Source organism: Somniosus microcephalus, chromosome 4 (genome assembly GCF_052327205.1).
Source record: "Somniosus microcephalus isolate GS21.2 chromosome 4, FLI_Smic_1.0, whole genome shotgun sequence".
In the NCBI taxonomy this organism is placed as follows: Eukaryota; Metazoa; Chordata; class Chondrichthyes; order Squaliformes; family Somniosidae; genus Somniosus; species Somniosus microcephalus.
This window is the reverse complement of record NC_140990.1, coordinates 255860409-255870731: the sequence shown is the minus strand read 5'-3', so window position 1 is coordinate 255870731 and position 10323 is coordinate 255860409.

Below are 10323 nucleotides of genomic sequence, written 5' to 3'. Positions count from 1 at the left end.
CTACCTGTTAACAGGCAGTTAATTGGCACTAATCCCTTCCCGCCTGGTTTCGGCGGGTCCCAGTGTGGGGTGGGTACCCGCCGCCCCTGAAACTTACATGGGGCGGGGTTTTGGGCGGGATGGTGTCGGGACCCCCAAATTCGGGATTTCCCCCCCCCCCCCCCCCCCAACGCCTGAAACCCCGCCTGACAGCTCCACGAAAATCTAGCCCAAAGTCGTCTTTTGTTGCAACAGAGCTAACGAGTTAATAACTAATGAGCATATATTTAGAATCATAGAATGATGCAGCACAGAAGGAAGCCATTCGGTCCCTCGGGTCTGTGCTGGCTCTTTGGTAGAGCTATCCAATTAGTCCCACTCCCCTGCTCTTTCCCCATAGCCCTGTAAATCTTTTCCCTTCCAAGTATTTATCAATTTTCTTATTTTGAAAGTTACTATTGAATCTGCTTGCACCATCCTTTCAAGCAGTGCATTCCAGATCACAACAACTCACTTCATAAAAAAAAAAAAAAAAAAAAAAAAAAAAAAAATTTCCTCATGTCACCTCTGGTTCCTTTTCCTACTCACCTTAAATCTGAGTCCTCTGGTTACTGACCCTTCTGCCACTGGAAACAGTTTCTCTTTATTTACTTTATCAAAACCATTCATGATTTTGAACACCTCTCTCAAATCTCTCAAACACCTCTGCTCTAAGGAGAATAACCCCAGCTCCTCCAGTCTCTCCACATAACTGAAGTCCCTCATCCCTGGTACCATTCTAATAAATCTCTTCTGCACCCTCTCCAAGGCCTTGACATGCTTCCTAAAGTGTGGTGCCCAGAATTGGACACAGTACTTCAGCTGGGGCCTAACCAGTGTTTTATAAAGGTTTAGCATCACTCCCTTGCTTTTGTAATCTATTCCTCTGTTAATAAAGCCCTGGATCTCAGATGCTTTTTAAACAGCCTTCTCAACTTATCCTGCCACTTTCAAAGATTTGTGTACGCACACCCTGAGGTGTCTCTGTTCATGCACCCTCTTTAAAATTGTACCATTCAGTTCATACTGCTTCTCCTCATTCTTCTTACCAAAATATAAAATTTCACCTGCCACGTGTCTACCCATTTCACCAGCCTGTCTATGTCCTCCTGAAGTCTATTACTATCCTCCTTGTTTACTACATTTCCAAATTTCGTGTCATCTGCAAACTTTGAAATTATGCCTTGTATATACAAGTTCAGGTCATTAATATATAGCAAAAGAGCAATGGTCCTCATAACGCCCCCTGGGGAACAACACTGTACACCTCCCTCCAGTCTGGGAAAACAACCATTCACCACTACTCTCTGCTTTGGATCGGTGCTGCCACTGTCCCTTTAATCCCACGAGCTTCAATATTGTTAACAAGTCTATTATGTGGTACTTTGTCAACCACCTTTTGAAAGTCCATATACACATCAACCGCACTACTGTCATTAACCCTCTCTGTTACTTCAAAGAATTTCATCAAGTTAGTCAAACATGATTTACCTTTAACAAGTCCAAGCTGACTTTCATTTTATTAGCCCATACTTTTCCAAATGCCAAACAATTGTGTCCCGGATTATTGTCTCAAAGTTTCCCCTCCACCAACGTTGGGCTGACTGGCTTGTAGTTATCAAGTTTATCCTTTTCCCCTCTTTTTCAATAGGGGTGTAACATTTGCAATCCTCCAGTCCTTTGGCACCACCTCCATATCCAAGGAGGATTGGAAGATTATGGCAATTTCCACTCTTGCTTCCTTTAGTAACCTAGTGAATTTTCTACTTTGAGGACTGTCAACATTTTAAGTACCTCTTTATTTTTAGCCTATCCAATATCGCTACTACCTCCTTTACTGCTACATTGGCAGCATCCTCTTCTCTGATGAAGACAGATGCAAAATACTCATTTAGTACCACAGCCATGCCCTCTGCCTCCATAAGAAAATCTTTCAGGTCCCTAATCGGCATTACCCTTTTATTATGTGTGTTAATGAAAGACTTTTGGGTTCCATTTTATGTTGGCTGTTAATCTATTCTCATACTCTCTCTCTTATTCCCTTTTTTTGATCTCTCCTGTACTTTCTATATTCAGCTTAGTTCTCTACTGTATTATGAAACTTACATTTGTCATAAGCTTCCTTTTTCTGTCCAGTTTTTAGCCCATAGAGATTAAAATTCAGGGGCTTTATGCCAGCCGTTACCGTCAAAAAATGGCAGAGGGCAGCTGCCACTCTTTCACCAGCTGGTGTGTGTCCTGTGGCGTCCTCCATTTTCCCAGGCCCAACAGCACTGCTGTTAAGATGCATCACCCTGCAAAGTAAAATGAGAGTGGTGACATCAGGCGGCCTACAATGCCGACTGAATGCACCTGGTGAGCTTGGACCTTTGCGTTGAGTTCAGCGCGCTGGGTCCTAAGCAAGGTAAACCCAGCATGCAAGCGGACTCGTGTGCTGTCAGCACCTCTTAAAGAGATACGCACATCTTTCAGGTAAGTTTGCATTTAATCTTTTATTTTACTGAAGTAGTGGCTTGCTGCAATAGATGTTAAGTTTTTTTTTTAAAGTGTGTAGGGAGTGCTGCTGGACGATTGCATGGCCTCGGATGGAAAAGCAAGGCCTCTGAGAAGACAGAAAATTCTGCAAGTCTGGCAACATCCATGGAATGAGAAGCAGCGTTCACGTCACTGATCGAGATGCTGCCTGACCTGCTGGGTATTTCCAGCATTTTATGCTGTCATTTCAGATTTCCAGCATCCGCTCGCAAAGGGAAGAGACTCCGAAAAGGAGGAAACCGAAGAGGAAGAATGCAAACCAGACAGCCTCTTTCTGACCGCGATGGAATTATCTGCCTGCGGTACCAGTGACCATAACCCCAATTCCCCTTTCAACATTAATCCCACATCTTGCTTTCCCTCCGTTACTGACCATCACCATGTCCTTTTGGCCACAATGCTGAAATAAAAGCCACCATAAAGCAAACTTTCCAATCCAACTTTATACATCTATCCATCCAATATGACATCAAGAAATCAACTCCTCACCCTTATGCATTCTCTTAGTGATTGTCTTGTGTGTGCCTTTGCCTAGCCTACTGCTGTCAGTCAGTGCTACCCCTGTAAGAAATAGAACAGAAATAAACTGCAGCAAGGTCAGGTAACAAGCATAAAAGACAAATGGCGAGGCCAGGACACAGGACTGATGAGGGAGTCATAAAATGCAAGATAACATGAACCAGAAAGTCATGAAATGTTCTAACAAGACCTTTAGAACAGAGATGAGGAGGAAAATGACTGCAGGAAGGGGGCTGTCAGAGCTACCCTCTCCCTTGTAATTGAACAATGGGATGGATAAAAATGATTCACACCAGGCAATCACCAGCACGTCAAAATAAAGTATAAAATAGGGGACCGAGAAGGAAATAGTCAGACAGCTAGGGGTGAAGGCATCCTCGAGGTGGGAATCAATGCTGGCTTATGCCTAACACCTTGATAAAGTTTAACCTCTGAGATGGATCCATGCTGGTTCATAATCTAACATCTCCAACAGCCCAAGGGACGAACTAACAGAAGTGACTACAGCTGCAGGCTGCAGAGATCCGCTGACCTGAGACCTCCATGTTGTCTCATCGGGCGTCCGTGGCATTCCGCTTCGGGGATCGTAGATCGCTCTCTACTGTCACAGGTTGTATGTCTATTATGTTTATCTTAACCACATGCAATATCTGATTATGCTTTGAACTGTAACTCTTTAATAAAATACCTTAGACACCCAAAGGGTCTTAAGAGTTTTGTGTGTGACCTGTGATCCAAATCTTAATGGTGGGTACACAGTGTTTAGGAGTTTGGTCAAACGCACATGATTGTTGCTTAGACTGAGTATTTTTCTCTCTGAAAGAAGGGAGCAGGAAAGAGCATGTTAAAAAGCAAAACCAGAAATACCATGGCGTTGGCATATTACCGAGAATTGTTAATAGACAGCCTGGCAGAAAAGGTCGGTAAGGCTGCGGCCACGGGCGTTCTAGGAAGTTTAGTAGATAGTAATGGGGACTATGATTATATTCTTAACTGACTTTCTGAAGATGTCCACAAAAACAAACTTAAGCTGAAAAAAGGCTGGGATAAGTTTGTGTACGGGGTACACTTATGCGCTGTGCAGCTAAATCAGGATGTTAAAGGAAAACCAAACCGGCAGCCAGCTCCAGGCCATCTCGGAGTTCCGCACCTGGCTGCGCCAGGAGCAAAGAGAGAATGACAAAGCAGTGTACCCAAAGGAAGCTAGACCAGATTCTAGACAAAGACATTGAACTACAGGCAGAAAACGATACACTGAGCGAGGAATTGGAAGATGCGAGAGGGGCAGTAAGGGAACTGAATCGACAGCAAACCACCGCTTCCCCCAGGGCAGATCACGCCCTGTGCCTAGCAAAAATCCAACAGCTTCAGGCACAAATTAGCCAACACCGAGCATTAGTGGCAGCTGTCTCCAAAATCCAACAGATTCTGGCCCTTGCTGGGATGGTTTAGGAGAGGGCTCCATTCCCTCTGCTCTCCCTTAGAGTCATAGTCATAACGGCACAGAAGGAGGTCATTCAGCCCATCGAGTCCATTTAACCATTTGAAACTGGGCTTGGGTTTGGTCTGTTGAATTAAAATTCCAGACAAAAAAATTATGGATGCATGCATATTGTAACTCCTCTGAAATAACAGGAATAAACTTACTGTAAAATTAGAAACATACAAATTGCTAGATTAAAAAAGACCACGGTCCATCTGGTTTGCCTTCTGCCATCGTGAAAGTCGCATGATACAATAATGGAGTTGTTGACTAATCATAGGAATCAATCTCTTATCAATTAGTCTACAACAGACCCAGACATGAGGCGAGGAAATCCCCCAGTGGTGAAAAGCTTTGGGAGCCTAGGTCCAAATTCACCTGTTCCTCCCAAGCACACTACACTTACCATATGTCATGTCTCAAATTACTCATATACTGTATCCCAAAATATTAATTTCTGAAAGAAATCCATCACATTTCTAATTGAATGAGTCAACACTTTCTACTGCCACCATCTCACTAAGAAGCCTGTTCCATAGATTTACCATTTGCTACTGAAATAATTGACCAGAATTTGTTGGACTGAGGCATCGCATGGCATGCCCAGTTAGACTTTATCCCTCCAAATTGCAAAAATATTGCACTGCATGTTGCTGGAAGCATGAGCTGATAATGGGGCATCTGGCACCTTGGTGAATGACAGAACCAACAGTCTATCTCCTTAAACAGTGAGATTTAATGATTGAGAAATAAACAGAGGAATGACAGAGGGAAATATGGTGAATTAGAGTCAAATCCTGTAGAAACAAAAATAAAGAGAGGGAAAGAAAGATTGGATTAAGAGAGAAAAAAGAAAGGAAAAGTAAGAAAAAAAATTACATTTTAAAAACCTCTAACAACAATTTACTACCTGTAGGAATGAGACTCCACAGTTTTAATTGTTCCCTTTCAATTGAGCCGGACAGGTTGAATGGCATTGCAGGAACATAAATCTCGCCATTAAAAAGGTACTTGCGCTGTTAAATACCAGCCCAAACTTTTACTGTGGTGAGTTTAATTGACAATTAATATGAAAATGCAGCAATATCTTGAAACTCACCGGGAGGTTAACGCCGAGTTTCTGTTTCCAAGAGGCAAACGGCAGAGTGGCGCAAATTGTCCAGCATCTTAAGGTAATTCACAGGGTATCTCTTCCTTGCCACAAGTTGCTGGATGATTTGCACATTAATAACAGTGTGCACATTAAACTCGCTGTTACTTTGGCAGAAAATTCTGGCCCAATGTTTCAAGAGATTAATTTTGAACTCCCCCCCTCCCCCCTTTTTAAGCATAACCTGTGTTGTATGGTTCTACTTTTCTGGACAAAATGAAACAGCTGGTCATGGTCTATATTATATAGTCCCTTTACAATCCTAAATACACCAATCATATCACTTCGCACATAGCCCTGTTCCTGGGACTAGGGACAGGGTCACTGGTCAAAGGCTTGGAAGCCTAAGCAAAGCCAGGCCTGGTTAGTACCTGGAGGGGTGACTATCAGGGAAGACCAGGTGCAGAAGATCATGGAAGGAGCCCCAAGGAGGGGTGGTTGGTGAGAAGGTCACGGAAGGAGGAGCGGCTGGTGAACAGGCCCGGGCGGTGGGCTGAAGATTGTCGGACAGGAGGAATGGTGGAAATGGAATGGCGGCACGCAGCGGCTTTGCTTCTCCCAGTCATGGGAGCTTGTAAGATCACATTTCATTGTTCATGTACTTGTGCAATGACAATAAAGTTGAATTATTATATTATTATTATTCCCTTTTCCAGTGAGGACATGCTCAATTTACATAATTGCTCCTCATAATCCAATCCCTCCATCCCCTCAATCATTCTGATTGCCCTCTTCTGTAGCCTCTCAATAAGTTACCTTTTTACTCTAACTGCAGGAACCAGCAGTTTCAATTAAGCCATGCTTACGTGATCTAATCAGCCAGCTCAGGCTACGGTCTAATTTTGTAGACGCCAGGATTCTTAATCAGGTTGTGCTTGTGTAAACTAGTTGCTAATAGAATGTAAACAGATGTAGATTGCAAGTGACTTGAGATAGCAGAGGAATGCAAGAATGGCTCTTAGGTATCTTTCAGCAGAGATAATCATGAATGGAATTGGCAAGAGTTAATTCTAAATATGCTGAGCGAGTCACATTGTTTAAAACAGACATCTGTTCTCTGGGTCAGGTAATGGCGATTCATTCTTCCTCTGTAACAGTGCTACAAATAAATTCTGTTGAATTAAACTTCTCTGTGAGCATATTTATTTCTGGTGCCCAAAGTCATTGATTACACAAACAAGAGCTAGTGTAGTTAACAGGCATGAGAGGTAACAGTTACAGGTAAGTATTGACATTATGATATTGCAATTCCCATAGAAAATGTTTAGCTAACAGCTTTCAATGTATTGTGCACCCTATGCAGCATTTCTAATAAGATATTATGGGGGAAAAATTCAGTATCGCCCCGTTTGGGGTGCCATTATCGGCCGTGCGCAAAGTTTAGCGCCTGGCGCTAATTATTGCCTCTGACAGCAAACTTGGCTTTTATCGCCCCTGGAGGTGATTGGGGCGCTAAATCAGGCGCTTCACACCTGTCTTAAGGCGCAAAGGCCGGGGAGCGAGGCGCTACCTCAGAGCGCTGGTGAAGCAAGGGCAAATCAAAATGAACCTGCAAAGTGCTGCTCAGTACCCAAAACTCCTTTACACAGCGTTGAATCTCTCCAGAAGTCTCTCTCTCTCTCAGAATGTGTGGTGCAAAAATGTCACCGACAAAAAAAGGCAGGAAGTGGTCGCCTTTAAATAGGGCTCCCCTAGTCTCTTTCTGACAGCATAACGCTGCCCTGAACCTGTCGTTGCTAGCGGCAGGCGGTAAGGGAGGGGGCACCACTCAATATCCGGTCCGGGGCGCTAATGGGGCATTGCGCACTCGACTGACGTCACGATCTGCCAGCGCAGGAGATCGTGGCGGTAGTGTTTAGCGCCACCGCAAAATGGCTAGATAATTTCGCAAGCGGCGCAAACATCGCTGCGCCCGGGCGCCAGTTGCTTTGCGCCCCAATTGGCGCCCTCTTAAGGCGCTAACGGGAGGCGCAAACAACTGAATTTTTCCCCCTATATATCTTTCAACGCTGGTTGATAGTTGAATATTTGAATGACCATATATTAAGGAACTTGAATTTTCTTTTTAAAAACTTACTTTCAATTTATTCTGTATAAATGAAACACTTGCAAAAGTTCAGGACAAAATTGCTCATATTAGGCGCCTATGTATAGAACTTGAAAATTAAAATTTGATGTTTGAAAATACTTATCTGTATATTATATGGGGGAAAGACATTGTTAATGTGGATATAGTCAACAAACAATCTACTTACTATGTACAATGGTTTTTCCAAAGTATCAATGATCAATCATTATGGAAGTAGTAATTTGTTCAGCATTTCTTCCACAGCCTTCAGTTCTTCTTGAAAACTCTGCAATTATGTAAGCTGATTTTCCTGTTGTCATCTTCACACCTTTCAGTGCATGATGCACATTTCTGATGGGCAAACGGATGGGTGTAGGAAGCTTCCACCTGGGACAGCTGGGAGTTTGCAATTGATATAATGATATAGCTGTGGCACGATAACATTTTCTACACTTTTCTGTGTTTACGCTGGGTCCATGCCACTTCAAATTACTATCCATATAAATGGGCATTCAAGATTGCTAGGTCCTGAGCTGTATATGGAAGTAAGATTAAAGGGCTAATAAGAAACTTCATTCATTCCTATGGGAATTGCAATTCTTAAAAATCTTGGCCGGAATTTTACGGGGGGGGGGGGGGTCAGTGGGCAGGATCGTTGGCAAGTTGGGTGGGAAAGTGCTTTTTTTTGACAGCGGGTCGAGACAGGCGGTGGCGGGGGACCCAATTAAATTCATTAGCATCTAGTTGACAGATCATTAACAGGCTTTTTTAACTTACCTTTTGACTTTAACTGCATGACCACAGGAACCACACTGTTCGGCGACCACGGTTGTCAACCTGAGGAGGGAGTTCAGTGGCCATTGCTCCAGCTTCAAATGTACAGTAAAAGCTCCCACCTGACAGATGATCACTTTCCTCAGCCACAAGCTGTTTCTCAGTCTAGTTCCAGCACAGATTCTGCAGGCTTTCCACTTTCCACTCTCCATCCACTCTTACCTCATTGGAAGAACTCTCTCACCATTGACAGAATGCTTCTGTCATCTCTACTTCACCTGCCATCTATTCCATCCACGAGTGCCCTTTATACTGTCTCACCTTGGTCCTCAGAATCCGACCATGATCAGCCCCAACAGCAGCAACACCAGCAGCACCAACAACAACCTTCTCCGCAATCACCTGATGCGGCACAGGACAGAGGGCATCAGCACCCAAGCACATTGCTGCCCGGGATGGCCTCACCATGGCCAGATTTAGTTAACCTGATGCTGTACACCCTGGCTGCCACATGATGCGCCAGGTTGGCACCATCCCACACCAACAACATAAAGCATCCCTACAATGTCCAAGCCATTCCTTTCACACTCACCACCATTGTGGGTGGTACCATTGTATCTCACCATTCACTGCAACTCACTAAGCCACTTCCAAAGGTGCACACACATCTGTCCAATAATGGAAAGTGTTGAAAATAAAGGTTTCAATGCTTGACGGTACATTAACAGAAACTTTACATGAACATTGGATAAAACACCCAAGTGCCTACCCTTGTGTGTTCTTAGTTGGTATGATTGTACTAGGATAAGGGTGAGTGTGAGGGGTGGCTAGTGAGATGGGGATGTGATAATGTAGATAGAGAGGGATTGGTGGAGGTGCAAGGTAAGCTGATGTAAGGATGTGCCGGAGTAGGGTAGGGAAGGCAGAGTGATGGGGATGTGATGAGAGGCCCAGTGGGATGAGGTTGAGTGTGGCTTTGTACTAACGTTTCGTGATCTACTGAGATCATTGAAAGGTTTGCACCACTGCACCCAGGTCCTCCTGACAACATCCCTGCTTGTGACCTCTGCAATGTGCAACCAGACGGTGTTGATCTCCTGAGGAGGTCTCTTCCGCCCATCACAAGGGAAGAGAACCTCCCTGCATGTTCTGACTCCATCCATAAGCATATGGGGGGAATCATGGGAGAACCTGGGAGCAGCCCTGCACCTCTGTGCAGTCATTGTCAGTGTTTGCAGCACTTCAGTGCTGTAGAACACTGACAGCACAAATGTTAAAATAAAGTTGGCCATGGTCCCTTTAAGGAAACCGGCTGAAGATGCGTGATGATGTCACCAGACCCGCTTCCTCCAATTGGCCTGGGAAATGTGCTGGGCAGGCTTAACAAGTTCTATCAATGGAAAATCATTTTCCAGAGCAGGATGGAGCCAACAGCGGGGTCGGGACCCGCCACTGACGTTGCCCACCCCAGGCCCGCCGATGTGAGGAAAATCTCGGCCCTTCTGTCTACATGCACTTCCTGTGAAGGAAATCTTACTTCCTGTTGTCGCACTTTTCTATCAACCTTTTCCATTATAAACACCAATGTCCACATTTTATTGGACACAGCCTATGTAAACTCATTACCTTGTAACTGTACAAAGTGCACATCAGGTGATGCTGTACTAGCTCAATGATTTCTGTAAATTTTTCACTGCCAATTTTTTGCTCATGAAAGGTCCAGCTTGTTCCCAATGAATTCTGGGATACTTGACTATGTTAACCCCCTATTTACCC